The sequence below is a fragment of the Eumetopias jubatus genome, unplaced genomic scaffold (assembly GCF_037043125.1).
Source record: "Eumetopias jubatus isolate StellerSeaLion01/CBP00866 unplaced genomic scaffold, mEumJub1_p1.0 scaffold_11, whole genome shotgun sequence".
NCBI classification, from domain to species: Eukaryota; Metazoa; Chordata; class Mammalia; order Carnivora; family Otariidae; genus Eumetopias; species Eumetopias jubatus.
In genome coordinates, this window is record NW_028274817.1 from 111,621,881 (window position 1) to 111,641,359 (window position 19,479).

The 19,479-nt window shown below is 42.9% G+C and overlaps 1 protein-coding gene across 4 annotated transcripts in view; it reads left to right on the forward strand.

The window, feature by feature from the left end:
• SH3KBP1 (SH3 domain containing kinase binding protein 1) overlaps positions 1 to 19,479 on the forward strand; it is a 324,977-nt gene that overhangs the window by 241,019 nt on the left and 64,479 nt on the right. The gene's annotated exons all lie outside the window — the stretch shown is intronic.

A 19,479-nucleotide genomic window follows, 5' to 3' on the forward strand; every position in this document is an offset into this window, starting at 1 on the left:
AGATCATGCCTCACAGGCAGCAAACGCATAAAGACTGTGTGCTGTTCAGATCAAAGACAGGTAGTATGCCTGAGAGAATTTGCTTGTCTTGTCTGGGCTAAGAAGGTTGGATGATTTTATTATCATTATAGGCAGAGCTCTGTAAACATACAGAGAGCTCTAAAATCTGTGTGAAGTGATACAGCTTAACAGGGCCTGAACCGTGTACTGTTTATGCTTTCATGTAATGGTACTCACCAAGTAGGTGGTTGAAAGATATATTATTTAAATGATTCCTAGAATATATGGCATTTTGTCTGAGATACAGGATTCTCATGATGGTCTTACACGGTGAAAAGCTGACCCATCTTTAAGATGTGTAAGTGGCTTTATTCTGAGGTCCAAGTGAGTGGCAGGGAATGCGTGATGCTCTCAGCACAAGCATGACTTGGGGATCATCGTGGCTGCCTGTGTTCATGCAGGGATAGAAAGCACTGGCAGAGCGGAGAGTGCAGGGAAGGGGGAGAGAGAACAGGGGTTAGGGTGGGGGAGGTAGGCCCTGGGTCTCCGTCCTGCGGCCATTACTGAGAGGGAGGGGATCACCGTGTTTGCCTGCCCCCTTCCTCCACCCCCACGTGTGTCCATAAAGTGATGGGTACGATTTGCCTTTATAGTCCGCGACACTTATCATTAAGAAATGATTGTAGAAGTTGTATGTTTTAAGAGCCTGGGCCAACGATGCCAGGGAATTAATGACCCCAGAGGTTAAGCAGCTCACCAAAGATCAAATTATTTTAGGGAGAGTGCTGGCCTTATCCATATGACAGTGGTACGCTAGACAGTGCTAAGAACGCCTTTCTGGAATAGCAGACTACTCGCAGACCTGCTGAGGGGCCAAGAACTTGCCCATTGTCTTACCTGTAAGCTATTCTCCCCACATTCATTTTAGCATATTTCTGTAAGTGTTTTCCGTGGCAGGAGGAAATCAGAGCAGGGTAAACTGCAGCCCTTCTTGTTCCTTTCTGCCAAGGAGGCAGAAGCGTTCTGCTCCTTCTTTCCCACCCTTCCCCTCATCCTTAAGCCGTGCCTCCTTTTAGGCGGCTTCTGTGCGGCACGTTTCCTATTTTGAACCATACCCTTCACCAAACACTCGGAATAGAGAAGTTATTAAATAGGTATAAAGCATAATACAAATACTTCGATAATTAGCCCAGATACTTGGTTTTAGTCCTACAGGGAAAGGGGTAGATCGCTTTCCCCCGTGATCATAAGGCAACCAGAGGGTGCAATAACCCATTCTTTGCAGTGGGGGAGGGGGGCACTTTGCTGTTTGTGGTTTTCTTTTTGTTCGGAGGGGGGCAGCCTCATTTTAACTGAAAGCCAGATGTATCAATAATATTTAATAAGGTTTGGGGGGGAAAAAACCACCACAGATGGTCTCTTATCTGAATACATCTATTTCTACCTTACTATATTATATTCCTGTCCTTGTCATTTGATTACATGTGATGAGAACACATTCATCTTGATGTTTTTGTTCCTACCAGCTTGAGATCCGGTCTGATAAGAAGAATTGAATTTTTCTAAAGAGTTTAGTCAGAAAGACACTCCCTCCTGGTTCCATCCTCCATGCACACGGCCAGGAGAAAGGAACGGACAGATGTGGAAGGCTGCTTTCAGGAGTGTCCGGGATTATACCAGATGTCCCCGCTTTCATAGCATAGTGCAATTAGGCACAGTTTAGAAACTGAAGCAGCTTATAGATAGTATGATGACATTTGCAAAACGTGACCTCATTATCCTTGTCCCCTGCCCCTGCTCCCTCCACGGCACCTGCTCCGGAGGAGAACCCTAGGGAGGCCAGGGGTGGAGGGATGCTGGCAGCCCGGCCCCCCTCTTTTTATTATCCCCTAATGGTGCTTTGCTCGTGGGACCCCTCTGCTCCAGTGAAAGTCTTTAGCAACTTTCCTCTCCTTTATTGTCAAATCCAGCTGGATTCTCCTGGCACTCATTTGCCCGGGCGCTCTGGCCTCACTCTGGCTTTCTGGCCTTGATCCACATCACTGTTGTACAACAAGCTCTCCTGGATGTCCCCATCCTGCTCGTGCATCCTCCCTCACTTGACCCACGCCGTGTTCCTACTGCCCAGAACGCCCTCTTCCAACCCAATTAGCTGGTTTTTCAATAGCTAATAATACAGCCAGTCTTAACTCATGCTGCATTACGTACCTGGGCCCATTTTTAGGTTGTTACTTAAAAATGTCCCCTGTGCACTATCAATTTTGTTTTTATTATTATTTTATATGGTCTGTGAAATCAGGTCTCTTGATATCCTGTCCTCTGGCAGGTTTTGACTTTTATTGCCATAAAATATCCGCCAGCCTTGACCCAGCATTCCACTTGATCGGAAGCATTTTAAAATGACAAGTGCCATGTCGGCTACCCGCTCAGAGAAACCAGGGTTTGAATCCTGGCAACACCATTCATGGCTGTGTGTCGTTGGGCATTTAACTTAACCCCTCTGAGCCTCAGTTTCCCCAACCAGAAAGCGGACCTCACAGGGCTTCCGTGAGGATTTGCTAAGGTGCTCTTTCTCTGACCGTGGAAATGGGGAAGGAAGGGCTCTTGTGACTGAGCCCAGTTCGCTGCTGGGGCAGAAACACCATGATATGAGGTGGGTAATAGTGGTGGCAGATTTGCCTGAAAATAGCTTAGAATTCACAAGGGGTGAGATTTCAGCAAGAATTTGGAGAAAAAATATGGCATAAGTATTTTGCTTGCTGAAAAGTGGGGGGAAATGGAGTCTGAGTCTGTCATACCCTGCTGACGTTATAGAAAATTCTTACATCTTCCTCGGAGTTAAAGGATCATGTAGAAAGTCATTTAGATGAATGTGTGCTGCTGATATTGTAAAGAGGAGAGCTTCACTATGATTTGTTTACTGTGTCTTTTGATATGCTTCTTTATTGTATGTATGAGTTGAGATGAAAAACCTGAATCGAATCGTTGTTGTCTAAATTCGACTTCTTTGGCTGGAGAGGTTCTCGATTTACCCCAATTCCACTGGTGTTTATCTTTCAGAGTCAGCTAAGCTGGTTTCCCTTTGTCCTGTTTTTCTGTGCTGTGGCAGGAGTCACAGGGCAGGCGTTGCCCTCATTTTTAGCCCTAGATTGTCATTTCATGTAGCTTTCTAGAAAATGAGTCAGACACCCTTAGTGGGTGCCTGTAAGCCCTCCACGTTTCCTGAAATAATGTGCAAAGACCTGAACTATTTGTGTGTGTCCCTGGAAACTAGGATGAAATGTGGCAACCCAAATGGTTTGTTTTTTAGTTTATTTATAAAGAATTCTAGTGGATTTGGGAACATTTCCACTTGCACAGAACACACCTGTGTTTAGCTTTTATTTCCAGTCCCTCAAAAATAGCTCCTTCATCTGTGTTCCTGCCGCCCCCATCCCTGTCTTCGTGATTTGTGCTCAGAGAATGGTTGAAAGGGTTCAGAAGCCTCTGGGTCTGGTTTCCAACCAGAGAAGCTCGCTGGAGAAAGGCCGAGAGCAGCCTGGTGCAGGCCAGGCTGGGGTTCAGCTGTAACGGTGGCCACCACCAGGCGCTCCGTGCTCTGACCACTGCCACCTGGGGGAGAGCGAGCCCAGCTGCCGAGAGGGCCAATGTTCCTGCCCTTGGCCGACAGTCTCCTGGCCTCAGCCCCCCTAACCCGGAAGGAAGGGCTGCCCATGTGAGCCCTTTGTAAACTGGGACCTTTAAGTATGTATTTCTTATTAAAAAGCTTCCCTGAGTAGCTGTGTCTTTGACCCCTAACAAAGCAGACACAACCCCCCCCCCCCCGTTTCTTCATGGGTATAAGCCTATCTGAGAACATGAAGGTAAACACTAAGAAATAATATTATTGATAAAAATCATGGAGCAGTGAAGGTTGAAGGAAGGGGAAGGAAACTGATAGATGGACCCTAAAGAAAGAGGGAAGCCAGAAGATTAGATAAAGGTAGAAATAGAAGAAAAAATACAAAGTGGGGCACCTGGGTGGCCCAGTCGGTTAAGCGTCTGCCTTCGGCTCAGGTCATGATCCCAGGGTCCTGGGATCGAGCCCCGCATCGGGCTCCCTGCTCAGCTGGGAGCCTGCTTCTCCCTCTTCCTCTCTCCTTCCTCGTGCTCTCACTTGCTCTCTCTCTCTCTCAAATGAATAAATAAAAAATCTTAAAAAAAATACAAAGTGAGAGTTTCACCTTTTCCTCCGGATATATCAAACCAGGGATCTTTAAATATTTGGAGCTTGACCTGCTGTGAGGGTGGAGTTAGGACTGCAGACTTCATCTCTACCCTCTTCCTTTCTAGACAACTCTTGAGCACCTGACTTAGTAATGGGTCAGTATATGTGCACGACCATGGCTTCCCAGGGCAGGACCCTCCCAGGGTGGCTGGCAGCAGGAGCCCTGGGCCCCTCGTCACCATTCCTTTCCCTCCCGGCGGCCCTGGAAGTTAGGTGGGACCACGGGTGTCCTGTGCAGATCATGGAGAAGGACCGGAGGCCTAGAGCATGGAAGCGACTTTCCCAGGGTCTCCAAGCACGGCAGGGGCAGAACCAGGGCAGGGTTGAGCTGCCTGAGCTGCCTTGTGGGGCTGTCAGATGCTCCTAGAAGGTGGGGCTCAGGTACTTCCAGACTCACTGAGTCATCCTCTGTCACTGGATATCTAGGGCAAGTGCCTATCAAATTTTCTTTCTACCTTAAAGACATGATCGTTATTTAATCAGGAAAATGGTATTACCATGCCATCACCGCTATCAATTTTGTTTTTATTATTATTTTATATGGTCTGTGAAATCATTACCCCATCTTCTTGCATGTTGGTATGCATGTTTCTGATCTCTTAGGGTCAGGATCATCCATGACTTTCTCCTTCCACTGTCACCACCACAGAAATGAAATGATAATCAGTGCAGAGGAAATGATGAACTCGGCTCAGGGCTCATGTTGGTTCTTTCTGTGCCTGAAGCCCTCTTCTCCCGCTTCCTTCCACTGTCTTCCTCTTTTCTTCTGGCTCAGTACCACTTAGTTTTCTGCTGGCTTTTAGCATGTAAAAAGAAAGAAAGAAAGAAAAAAAGAGAGAGAGAGAGAGGGAGGGAGGAAGGGAGGAGGGAGGGAGAGAGGGAGGGAGGGAGGGGAAGGAGGGAGGGAAGGAGGGAGAGAGGGAGGGAGAGAGAGAAAAGTGGGAGTCCTGAGCGCCTTCTTAAGTCATTCTGTGATTATATGTTCTTTTGTTTGTTCTAATGTTTATTTTCCCTTCCTGCCTCCCTCTGATTAATTCATTAATTGAAACATTTATTCACGAGAGAAATGTTTTCACACTTCCTTGCTTCCCGCCTCACAGGAAGTAAGGATGTTTCTCCAAAGAGAAGTGGTTTTAGGAATCTCAAGAAAGGTTCTCAGGCTGGCATAAGAAAGCCCATCAGCTGAACAGATTGCTGGCCTTGACCCTTTCTCTCTGCACTGCTGAAGCTTTTAGCAGAGCTAAAATGCTAGGATTAAATGTGGTTTCAAGGGTGAGGAGTAAATTAGCAGGTGTCACCCTGAAAATGATGACACACTGACAGACCCATTAGAAGGACATGTTTTATGAGTGAATGAAGAAGTTAAGCATAGGTCTGGGATCATCTGGGTTTACACACATTTAAAGAATGCCAGTGTTCAGCAAATGAGTCATTTATGTCATAGGATGTATTTTTTGTAGTATGGCCTGCCTTGTTAGACTGCATGTCTTTCCTGGAGACAGAAGTCACAATCTCTCTCCTCCTCAGAGCATTAGAAATCCCCAGGAATATGGTTTGCTGCTGTTTTGTCTTCCTCTTATTTATTTGTTTGTTTGTTTGTTTGTTTGTTTATTTATTTATTTGACAGAGAGAGACAGCGAGAGAGGGAACACAAGCAGGGGGAGTGGGAGAGGGAGAAGCAGGCTTCCCGCGGAGCAGGGAGCCCCATGTGGGGCTCAATCCCAGGACCCTGGGACCATGACCCGAGCCGAAGGCAGACGTCCAATGACTGAGCCACCCAGGCGCCCTTTTGTCTTCTTCTTTAAAGTAACCAGGACACTGGGACCATAGAGAAGAATCCTGATACCATGAGGACGTTTGATCAAAACTCTTCCTCACTGAGCTTATTTATTATCATAAACACAGTTTAAAATTAGATGAGGTTGGTAAACACAGGACTTGAGGTGGTAGAAAATTTCTCATTCGTTTACCAGTAGACAGTCAAAACAGTACCACCCCCAGATTTTGATGGCCATGATTGCAGATTTTTCATAGACAGATGAGTTTGCAGTTGATAAGTCGCCCCAGGTTTTTATGCCTCCGCAAGTGATGTAAAACTGTTGAAAGGGACCCTGCATCTGTTCGGCCTAATGGTCATCTCTGTCCAGAATGCTGTGTTTTAACGGCGGGACATTCGTAATCGTGCAACACCATCTTGGGACACTTTTCTCCTGCAACACACAGAAAAACCTGCAGGTGTCTTAAGGAATTAGAGAAACTCTTTCTGTTTTCTACTTCCAACCTTTCAGTTGGTATTACTCGGAAAGGGCCGTTGTGAGAATTAAATGAGATGTTGAGGCTCAAAGTGCTTTAGGAATATAAAAGTTGATTCTTGTTACTGCTCTGAGAAGTTAGTATGGGAAGAAGAGAAAACAAATGCCCAGTTACTGGAAGTTTTTACTTCATATATTGAACTGTCCTGAAATTCAGTTCAGCACTTTCCCTGAAATTCCCCTTTATTATTTGTTTTTTGACTCTTCTTAGGAGAAAAGTAATTTATTATAGTTATATAGCCTCTGTCTTATTAAAGTATCTCAAAGGTCTTGACATTCACATTTGCATTTTATTAAAATCTGCTTTTCTGAGATGGAAAGTGGCATGGGATGCACTTTTAAAGTAGTATTATATAAATAATACTTACTTTTGGGGAAAAATGAGAAGAAAACAGATAAATAGATAAATACCAAGAAAAGTCAAAATCACCTCTCCATGTTTGAGCTGTATTCTTCCAGATGTTTTACACACAGAGACACACACAAATTACAGCTCAAAATAAAAACAAGATCACAGCACATACACTATTTTGTGACCCTCTTTTTTCAAAATATATCATGCCTGTCTTTGGCAGCACGGTTAAAATGGTTCCTTAGAGTCCTATTGTACGAAGTACCCCAATTCTCTTTTATGTTTAGTTTGTTTCTAGGTTTTCCTTATTTTAGACCAGGTGGTATGCAGTCATCACTTTGTGAATTCTTGTGCATGTAATTAGTTCTGCTACTTTCTACTACTTGTATAACCTTGGGAAGATTGCTCAATTTCTCTGTGCCTCAGTTTCCACGTCTGTGAAATGGGGGTGATGACAGTACCTACCTCTTGGCGTTGCAAAGATTCAACGACTTAAAGTAGCTAAATCACTTAGCATGCCTCGCTCAGAGTAAGTGCTGTGAAAATGTTAATAGTTGTTATTATTTCTTGATGATAAATAGCTAACTGTATGCTGCCTCAGTTCCTTTTAAAGGTATTTGAGTGATATTATGAAAGGTTGTGCCAATTTAGCCTCCCCACAGGAGTGTGTGAGAATGTATTTTCCTGCCCTTGTCATCCTTGGATATGATCATTCTTTCTAATCTCTGCTAATCTGATAGGTGTTTGCATTTTTTAAAATGATTACTCAAGTTGAAAATTTTATGTGTCATTTTCCAATTGATTTTTATAAAAATACCTTATATTCATGACACTAACCTGTCATCTTTCACATTACAAATGTTTTTTTCTTAGTTTATGACTCAGAGAGATATTTAAGAAAAACATCATTAAAAATAAATACCTTTTAGACTTAAATTTTCTCCATTTTCTGGTTAACTAGATAATGCAGTACAGTTCATCCTTTTAAGAATAGTTTTACTTAAGGCTTTTATATTTTAGTCCTAGTTGGAAAGGGTTGCTGGCTATTAAACGCATTCCTTGTCTGCCTTCCTCAGGGCTTTCAGAGGTTCTATTTAAAGCTTCTGTCCTTACAAGCATTTTTTTTTTTTTTTCCACAATGGCATTCAGAGAGCCCCTGAGGTTCTGCATGGATATATATAAGGATCCTCATTCTAGATCAGAGCTGGGCCAACTTGTTCTGTAACGGGCCAGAGAGTAAATATTTTAGTTTTGATGGTCTTTGTTGCAACTATGCAAAAGCAGTCATAGAAGTAAATGAATGGGCATGGCTGAGTTCCAATAAAACTTTATTTATAGACACTTAAATTTGAATTTTGTGTGATTTTTCACATTCCTTGAAATATTCTTCTTTTGGTTTTTTAAAACCATTTAAAAATGTATAAACTATTCTCAGTGGGATGAACAGAAATAGGTAGCAGGCCAGATTTGGTCCATGGGCTATATAGTTTGCTGGCCCCTGAGATAGAATGTCTAGAAACAGACCCAAAAAATACAGCCAATTAATTTTCAACAAAGATGCAGGGAGAATTTAAGAAAGAAAGGATAGTCTTTTCAGAAATGGTGTTGGCACAATTGGAAATTCATAAGCAAAATGAAAACACCCTAACCTAAACCTAATACATGATGCAAAAATTAACTCAGAATGGACTGAGTAGATCTACATGTAAAATAGATCTACTAAAATGTAACATAGATCTACATGTAAAACAAAAACCACAAAATGTTATTTATGAAAACATAGGAGAAAGAGTTGTTAGACATGACACCAAAAGCACAGTCTGTGAAAGAAAATACTGCTAAATTGAACTTTGGCAAAAATAAAAACTTTCACTTTGCAAAGATAGCATTAAGAGGATGTTGGATGGTTTGTTTTTCTTACAAGGCGATTTGAGCCCCACTGTTTAGTAAATAATTGCCTGATAAGTAATTGCATGAATTTCAAAGACCTTGGTTTTGTTCTCAGTCTTCCTGGGAATATCCTTTGTAACACAAGACCGCAAATCTCCCTTATCAGAGCCTTTTCCCCCAAGGTGGCAAACAAATGTAGCCACACTCTACCAGTCAGCCCTGGGCTCAGCTGAGCAGCCGGAGGGCCTAGATTTGACCTGGGAATTGTATTTTTTGCTCACTGCATATGGCCTATAAGCTAAATTTGCTGAGTATAGAGAAAAAGACCCCCAAACAAATTTTTATGCCAAGGAATAAGTTTTCCTAATAGGAAAACTGAAATATAGATTTGTCTGGTGAAGAATGGAAATGGAAGGTAGGCATTTAGGAATTTACCAATAGTTGCTACAGCTGGCTTGGATGATCTTGACATTCATAATGATCATGGCTATGCCCTTTAACCTCATATTCCTTCCTGGTCCTTATCTGTGAAATGAAGATACTCCCCCACCTTCATCCTTAACAACTTTCTTTGTTACCTCTTAGAGGTGGTGCAGGAGCTAAGAAAATCTCTTAAAACATAATGAAAGATGCTTTATAAATGCCAGTGTTTTTGTCAATGAAGCAAAATGATTTTTTATTATTTCTACTATCCTTTTACTGGAAGAAAAGCATGTGTCAGGGTGCAGAATCAATATCGTTTTCTAAACAAACACAAATGAAAAGTCAGCTGTAGGATGCACATCCTTGAGAGGTAAACTGTGTTATTAGCCATGTGGTTTGGATGAGCCGGAAGTATCATTAGAAACAGCTTTCAAAATTTAGCGTGAAATGGGCACCTGGGTGGCTCAGTCGGTTAAGTGTCTGACTCTTGGTTTCGGCTCAGGTCATGATCTTGTGGATCCTGGGATTGAGCCCCGAGGTGGGGCCCTTGGGGGGGCGGGGGTCGGTGCTCAGCAGGGAGTCTGCTTGAAGATTCTTTCCCTCTGCCCCTCCCCCCACTTGTGCACGTGCATGTTCCCTCTCTCTTTCTCAAATAAATAAATCTTTAAAAAAAAACTAACATTAAATGGTCATCTCAATGTAAATGACTTATCAAGTAGAAATGAGAAATTTCTATGAAAAAAACCTGTTGCATAATTTTGCATCCTTGATTATGTTTAAATAGACCAAAAAAATGTAAAAGTGCTTCCTTAATGAGTTGCATTTTATGTATGACTTGTTCATGTGCCTTTATGTGTTAATGGCACATGTCACGCTTAAAGCCTAATCATAAGTACACAGGAAAGGTCCTCTCTGCAAATATCCCCTTTTCACATGATTACTGATTTTTGAGGTAGATTTATGGGGATAGAAGGTCTTTCATTCTGATACTAGAAAAAAGGCTAAAAGCATAAGTACTTCCTGAAACTTAAGATTATATAACCTGCAAATAAAATAATGAAATCAGTAAGCTATTCTTGTATATGTTTTGTGCGCAAACTATACGGCCATGCCCCACAACTCTGGGAGTTGCCCAGTGTGAATGGTGACCCTGGAGTTGGACCAGTACAGAAGTATCTTTTGGGTGCTGTTTTCTGAAGAGGCTCCAGATAGAAGCATCTTTTTCTAAGAGGGAAACAGGCTGTGAGTAACGAGGCCTTTGGGCTTCTGCTCTGGCTTGTCTCCTATTAAAACCCCTTCCAGCCTTCCTCATTCCTGCCTGCCTGCCTCTCATAACGTCTGTGGAAATTCTGTTCTCTTTCTGGGGACCAAGATTTGATTTCAGCTTTTTTGCTCAGTTCTTAGTGACATCTGGACTCAAAGGTTACTTCTTTGGCAAATCCATAACCCATGGGTTATGGGAGTGTAGGGTAGTGATCCCCTCAGCTCTCCAGGTGGATGGAAAGGGCCTTAGGTGGCTGGGACCCCCCTCTGGGTTGATGGCCTTCAACAACATTTGGCTTCCAGCAATATGTCATCAAAATATTATCGTTTTATATGTGTGCCATTATCTGAAAAAAAGTTGGGTGGCACTGACTTACTGCGTGTATTTAAATTTTCCATACAACGATGTTTAATACTGACTCTGCTTTCCCTTAGGGAATATTCCACCTTCCCTGTTAGAGAAATGTGCATATGACTAGCAGAGGAGACTCCAGGATAATTAAAAACTCTCGTATGTCTTTTCATTTTAGAAATTCTTTCTCTAGGACTTCTTTTGGGAATTAGACCTTGAAATAGCTCAGACTTTTAAAGATAGAGCTTCAAGTTCTATTAAATCTAGAAAAAAATAAATTCTAATTAAAGAAACAGTCTTTTTAAGCAAGCATAACTTCTGGTTGTAGCCAAGATGGAGTCAAAGGTGTTAGGCTTACCCTCCTGCCACAGACAACTTTAAAATTGGACAAAATACATGAACCCACTGTTTTTGGGCATTGGGTAATACAGAGCTCAGGGATGTAATCCTTGGGAAAAGGATTCCACATCAACCCTGGCTTTTTTCCCCCGGGGGCACTTTCTAAATTGCAGCAGAGGGCAGGGGAACCCCAACAGAAAGCAGAAGACTCATCGGATGGAGGAAACAGAGATCATAATTCAGGACTGCCAAGGTGACTGGACTTTTCAGGGCAGTGAATTGCTGAGGAGTGAGCTGTACAAAGAAAGGGCTCCAGAAGCCTATATATAGGAGGTTCTTGAGTCTTTTGCCAAATACTAAGCTGTGCATCAACAGGGCAAGACTCCACCAGGTCTGGAAGAAAATAAGCCAAGGGGCGTGGGTGGGCTGTGAGCTGAGGGAATATCCCAGAAGTCACCAAGGATGGGAGATGTTAGAGTCCTGGCCAAGCAGGGTAGAAAAACTTTGCTGAATACACCTGGCATCTAACTGAGAACCCAGAAGAGGCAGTCACAGGAACAGTGCCACCCTAACCTACCCTAACAAAGCTTTAAGCCGTGCCTTGACAGGTCAAGCTGATCTGCAAGTCACTTGCTCGCCATAACAAAACTCGACACTCTTACAAAGAAGACCTCAAAATCCAGTCTCAACAGTGTAGCTTGCACAGTTGTTGAGAACATCCAATTATGTATGAAGAAGCAGGAAAATGTGAGGTGTGGTGTGGGTGGCTTATAGAAGACATGGGGCATTTCTGAATAGTTTTCAGGCATCCATACATGCTTCGATTCATATTGACATGACCTAGTGAAGGTTTGATTACTGCCCTTCATGTGTTCCTCATCCAGTTTTTCATTACCGGTTATATAATATGTAGAATGACAGAAGCAGAAGTTAGTGTTGCAAAGCCTCTAAGTTATTGCCCAATAAAAAGTCAGGATTTTTTACAAGTTAGATAAACTCTTTGAGGTCATGAGGTCCCAGTATCACAAAACAGTGAAAGACTCCCTAAGCCTTGATGATCCTAAGATGTTGACATTTGGAATGTGACATTTTTTTCCTTTAATTTCTTTCACCAGTGTTTTATAGTTTTTGTGGTATAGGTCCTTCACCTCCTTGGTTAAGATTATTCCTAAGTATTTTATTATTTTTGGTGTAACTGTGAGTGGGATTGCTTTCTTAATTTCTTCCTGGTACTTACTTCATTGTTAGTGTATAGAAATGCAACATATTTCTGTATATTAATATTGTGTCCTGCAGCCTTACTGAATTCATTTATCAGTTTGAGTAGTTTTTGGTGGAGTCTTTAGGGTTTTCCATACAGAGTATCATGTCATCTGCAAATAGTGTAAGTTTTACTTCTAATACCGATTTGGCTGCCTCTTACTACTTCTTTGTTGTCTGACTGCTGTGGCTAGGATATCCAGTACTATGATGAATAGAAGTGGGGACAGTGGACATCCCTGTCTTGTTCCTGACCTTAGGGCAAAGGCTCTCCATTTTTCCCCAATAAGGATGATGTTAGCTGTGGATTTTTCATATAAGGCCTTTATTATGTTGAGGTATGTTCCTTCTAGACCTCCTTTGTTGAGAGTTTTTATCATGAATGGATGTTGTACTTTGTCAAATGCTTTTTCTGCATCTGTTGAGATGATCGTATGGTTTTTATCCTTTCTCTCATTAATGCTATGTATCACATTGATCTGTGAATATCAAACCACCCTGGCAATCCAGGAATAAATCCCACTTGATCATGGTGAATGATTTTTTAATGCACTGTTGGATTTGGTTTGCTGATATTTTGTTGAGGATTTTTACATGTATGTTTATCAAGGGTATTTATTGGCTTTTTCTGTAGTGTCTTTATCTGGTTTTAGTGTCAGGGTAATGCTGGCCTCATAGAATGAATTTGGAAGCTTTCCTTCCTCTTCTATTTTTTGGAATAGTTTGAGAAGAATAGGTATGAACTCCGCTTTAAGTGCTTGGTAGAATTCTCCCTGAAACCATCTGGTCCTGACTTTTGTTTGTTGGGAATTTTTTGACTACTGATTCAATTTCATTGCTGGTAATCAGTCTGTTCAAATTTTCTGTTTCTTCCTGATTCAGTTTTGGGAGGTTATATGTCTCTAGGAATTTGTCCATTTCCTCTAGATTGTCCAATTTGTTGGCATATAATTTTTCATAATATTCTCTTATAATCTTTTGTATTTCTGTGATGTCTGTTGTTATTTCTCTTCATTTCTGATTTTATTTGGGTGCTCTCTTTTTCTTGATGAGTCTGGCTAAAGATTTATCCATTTTGTTTATCTTTTCAAAGAACCAGCTCCTGGTTTCATTGATCTGTTCTATTGGGTTTTTTAGTCTGGAATGTGACATTTCCATGAGTGAGTTCGTCTCTGGGGCTGTCCCCTTGGCTTCTCTCATGAACTATGGTCTGCCAGGCATTTCTTCTGACATTGAGATAGACAGTAGTCTTCTTTTTCCCTCTTACCTCATAAACCATGATGTTGATGAGCCTGCTTTAATAACTAACTTACGGGGATGTTGGAAATTCTGAGGAGATATCCCAGCCATGCAGAATAATTGCATCTCTTGGGGAGGCGTTAACAAGCAGAGGCAAAGCTGAGTGCTCCTGGGCTCCGGCTTCTATGGATCTTTCTCTCAAGAGCCCCCCTGAAGCTCCATGCAGAAGACGTTCATTAGTAAATATTAAACACTGCTTTCTGTATTGCTGGTGGGATGCTGAGGGTGTAAGACCCCCTCGGGACACTCTGAGGCTCACTTAACAGCCACACTAAAGTGTTCAGCACTCACTTTCTCCTGGAGTGATATCTCAGTCATCAGAGAAGGCCATGAAAAATTTTTTTTCAGCCATGCTGGATAACTTCTGGGCAATTGGGAATTTCTGGGGAATGTGGGGATGGACAGCTGACCACCAAGAGAAGTGGCTGAGCCAGAGTGCTTTTCTTTTTCATTTGGACCAACAGGTGAACCCATTTTAATCTTTCCATTGTTTGGTTTGATATGTCCATTTGTAAGCTATGCATTCCCATCTGAACTCAAATATTTGGAGCACTTACAGTGTCTGAGAAAATGTGGCCTACATTTTGGAGGTACTTTTTAAGTTGTTTCCACAATTATAAACAAATAATTAATGTGGTACAGACCAACAGGTAAGCCAGATCATATAGATGAAGCTTTCTTTTTTTAATGACTTTTTTTTTTAAATAATCTCTACACCCAACGTGGGGCTCGGACTCACGACCCTGATGTCATGAGTCACATGCTCTACTGACTGAGCCAACCAGGCCCCCTTAGATGAAGCTTTCTTGTGTAGCTAATCTATACCTGCCTCTTCCTCATTCAACTTGACCTCACTTCTGATGTTTGAAAATTGAGAGAGTCTGGGGGAAGATTGGGCCATCCATCATTTGATCCATTCAGCCAACATTTATTCAGAATTGATAGTCAGGCAATGTTTTAGGTATTTGGTGGCTGCAAAGGTGTAAAGATAAGATCCTTGTTTTCAAAAAGCTTACCATTTTTGAGAATCTTGCTACTCAAAGTGTATGTAGTCCATGCACCAGCAGGATATGCATTGCCCAGAAACCTGTTAGAAATGCTGAATCTCAGACCTGCCCTAGACCTATTGAATCCAAATTGGCATTTTCACAAGATCCCCAAGTGGATAGTATGTGCATTAAAGTTTGAGAAGCAAAAAGTGAATAAATAAAGTTTGAGAAGCACTGGTCCAAATCATTGATTGTCAACCTGCATATCAGAAGGACCTGGGGACCTCTAAACAGTGCCGATTTCCTGGTCCCACCCCCTAGAAATTGTGCTTGAATTGGTGTGGGGTGTAGCCCAGGCATTGGGAATTTTAAAAATTCCTCAGGTGATTCTAAATGTGCAGCCAGCTTTGAGAAACCCTAAACTCTTAGGTTGCTTTGCATTCTCGACAAAAGCGTGCCCAGGAGGAGGTTGTGGCTCATCCTTTCAACCAATTTACAAGCCAGGTGGCAAGTTTGTCTTTTCTCAACAATTGTAGCACCGAGACTAGAGGCAGACGCGCCAGAGCTGGCTGGTGACTCCCCGCCAACAAGTTGTCCATCAGGGAGCGGCATCAGCTGGTGGTCCCTGCTGCGGTAGCCATGGGAAGTGCTGGAATGCTCCAGCTGTGTTCCTCAGGGCTCCTCCAGCAGGATCAAGTGGACAAAGGCAGGACACTGGGGTGTGGGCAAGGCCTCCCTCCTCAGATGCACCCTGGGGCCTTGGTGTCCCTCTCCTTGGCCTTCTTCCAAGTGTGTGAACTGTGGCCACTGACAGTCTTACCCGAGGATGGTGACAAATGTGTGTGAGCTTAATTCAGAAGATGTCCTGGCCACATTGTCCCTCAGGGTCCCTGGGACCAGTCCATAGAATCGCAATAATGATGATAACCACCAGTGGTCGTGTCGCTCTTTATGCCTCACCAAGATTTTCCTGTGTGTCAAGAAAGCGAGACCCAGAGTTTTTATAACTAGTGGACTGCTTAAGTCTCAGCTGGCCCCAGTTTGCTGTCTTGCCCCTCTCTCTGAGATATCTCCAATAACCCGACATAGTGCAGGACGTGGAAGTAGGGGTATAGCACAGCTAAGGTTCTGTTTACTCATTCCTTCAAAGGAAAAACATCATTTGTTTTTTATAAGGAAAAAGACCATATTTTACTCATATATCTCCCTGGTGATGAGGCATAAAGAAACCATTTTGAGGACTTGGTCATAGAAGAGTGAACGTTCTCTGTCAGAAATATCGTTCTTTCCATATTCTGGGCTCTTGATGAAGTCCAGGTCTACTTTCCTCTGCTTTTGTGCCAGTAGAGCTTATTTCTAATCATCATTGTTCTGGAAACTTCAGTCTACATGCTGATCTCTCACTCTTTCGCATGGCAAACTCCTGCCTCATTCAGAAGCCACCCCCTCACCTGCCTATACTGCCCTGTCTTCATCGTTATTGGAATCTCAAAATCCACTAGGGCGATCATCATCTTGGGTTACATCTGTGGTCCCGGTGTGATTATTAATAGTGTCCCAGGTTTGAGAAGAATTTAAGTGGTCACGCTCACATCTGCCAGTATCTTGGCTGCACTGCCTCTCTCCTCACTGGCCGGCTGTTATCTCATTGTCCTGCTTTCACGCGCCTCCTGCCATCCTACTTGGGGACATCCACTCCACCCTGATGACATTTTGGCCTCACAAATCACTGACCAACTGTCTCTCCATTCTGCTCCTGCCACTCGCAGGTGCCATCTTGCCTCTCACCTCACATCACTGTTCAGTAGATGTTGGTTGGGAGCCCCCTGGGAGCCAGACACTGCCTTCACCCTAAGTGCCAGTTCTTGAATGTTCTCTTCCAGGACCCCAGCTTCCCACTCTCCCTCTTCCCTTCCTTCATGCTTCGTGATCCTGCCTTTGACCTTTCTCATTGCCTTGGTTCACCCCTCATTCTCTCTCTTCAAGCTACCTGGTTTTTCTTGGTCCCACTTGTTTTTAAATCTGGTCTAGCGCTCCTGCCGGTATTTCTGCACCACAGTGATTCACTGTCTGCCCCTCATACTAGGCTCTGGGCTCCAGAACCCTGTAAGGATATTATGATTTTCTGTTTACCCCTGAATTCCTCCGCTATCCTGCATGTTTTCAGTCCTTAGTAAATAAATTGAATTTGCTGTTCTTTTACACTTCCAGAAACACAGCCCTCATACGAATAATTGTCTCTTCATCTCTGCCATCAGAAGGCTTGTTCTTTTGCCTGGTTTGTTGAAGAGGAGGTATTTCCGCTTCTCATTTTGCTGTCAGAATTGTTCTGTTTTCCTTAAATTAGCTTCTCTTGCTAGGGGGTAAGAAACGCCCCGGTTCTCTGTCAGTCTCTGTCCCACGTCAGGTACCTTGACCCTGGGCTCGTTTCTGTCCTGAAGCAGTCACTTTTCTCTGTGTCCTAAGACACACTGGCTGTTTTCTTTTTGGAATGTGCTCATCTCATCCACGAGCCTTGTATTTGTCCTCCTACCAATCAGAACAGTAAGACAGATTGTGCTCTACCTTCATGTTTTCCCTCTCTTACCTTTGAACTACACAATGATTAGTACTGTTAATATTTTCCTTAAGAAACTGAGTAGAGATGAGCCATCCAAGCCATTCTCCACTGATGGGAGATATAATAAATATGTCATATGTACTGTTTTGCCCTGTAGGCATGTATGAATTCTAGATTCTGGTTCTATTCTGGATATGCTTCTGCTTATTAAAATTTTCTTCATTGTTTTTCTCACATATGAAGGAAAAGGCTTCGTTACAATGATTCTTGGGTTACTGCTTGCAGAAGATTAAGGTGAGGCACGGATTTGCATCAGTCAGAAAATTTGGAAGAAAGCTTTTGAAACTAAACAATATTTGAGTGCCTTTTTTGGATGTAATTCTGTATCAGGTGCTCTGAAATGAATGTGCAGGGAAGTTCAGTCCTCACATAAGCAAACCCTTTGCACATGAAAAGATTTAAGATTGTTTGAAAAAGCTGTTAATGATTGTCTCCTCTTCGGTACCAGAGCTCTTGGTTGATACCTGTTATCCAAAAGGACCTGGTATAATATTGTGTGTGGGTCTTTCACATAAGTCTCTAAGCTCCCTGGAGTTAGAGATCATGTTCTTTGCAGGTTTAATGTCTGGTGCCTACAGAAGGAACTTAAATATACTTTGCATTTCATAGATGTTTGTTGAATTGAATATCATGAAGTGCAAATTAACACAGTTTTGAGTGTTCAAGAAAAGATAAAGCATTCATCATTATCATTTTCCTAAAGGTGAGTTTCAAGTTGGGTTTGAGGAGAAGAGGGCTTGTCCAGAAAAAGGGGAGAAAAAAAGGTGCCAGGCATTTCCTCAAAAGCTGAGCCTTCTGGATTGAAAGATTTAATTTCTAAGGATTGAAAGTAAAGGAATGTCACCCCCTACTCCTTCGCAAGATTTTCTGGTATTGTTGATGACGAGATCTTCTCAGAGTTGGAAGAACCTCAGAAGCCATCATACTCTGCCACCACCATCCCCATTCATGAATCCCTTCTGTGGGGACTGATGTTAGATTGTTTAGGGAGTGATGTGACATGAGCAGGACCAGAACACTTACCTGGGCTTCTCTTTTGTCATTCTCCAAGAAAGATGAGCATTCTCTCGTGTTGTCTTTTGAACCTTGGTTTGTTCTGGGTAAATCTGAACTTGATGCTTCAAGTGTCTGTTTTTTGGTGTTGGTCAGGACTAGAATTTACCATCTGTGATTAAGGATCCATTTCTAAAACCCATGTCCTCTTCTAAAGAGTCCATTTATCTTTGCAACAGATACTGCTGGGAGAAGGGAGGTGGTGTTCATTCACTTCTCACCTGAGGTGGGCCCTCTCTTATGTAAAAATCATCATGAGTTAAGGTAGATCAAGGCAGGAGATCACTGTTTCTGCACCATATTGCAGGGGATCACAGAACTCAGGGTTAGAAAAAGTCCTCATTGATTCCACAAATACTTATTATATTGGACATGGTGTGGTGGGCTGGGGGCATAATGGTCAAAAAGCCAGATATGTTCCTCGCCTTGCTAAGATATGTGATCTTGCTAAGATGTATGATCTCACATATGCTGTGGCCCTCCAGGGGACTACAGCAGGGCCCTAGGCCAGCTGCACATCTGCTGCTTGAGCCCTCCTGGCCCCTTCCCCTCCCCTACTGGTGTTGGGGAGGACCATGAGTGTCTCTCCATGGGCCCTGAGCACGATCTCCTCACTTTGTTGAGCATGCCCCGCTTCAGACGTAACTTTAAAAGTCCTACGTGTTACTAGCTTTTTTGGGGAAAGCCTCTGCTCATTTTTGGCTGTAGCAGGAATTGTTGATCACAGCCTGAGAACTGGGTTTTTACTCAAGGACGTGTACCCAACAGCAGTGTGTGTACATCGTTCATACACTGGACAGGAAGAAATGCCCAAGTGAGGAGGTTTGCGGTAGGCCAGGTGAGTCTTGGATTAGGGTAGTAGAAGTGGATCTGGAGCCAGAGGACAAAATGTGAGGTATATTATAAAACTAGAGCAAATTGGCCTTCCAACCAATTGGATGTGGGGTAAAATAAAATGGTTCTGTGGCATGAGGTTGAAGGCCCAGGAGAACCATGAGGCTGTTAGGCTCGGGACAGAAGCTTGGCACAGGCCGAACTCTCACGCTCTCCCTGGCGCCTG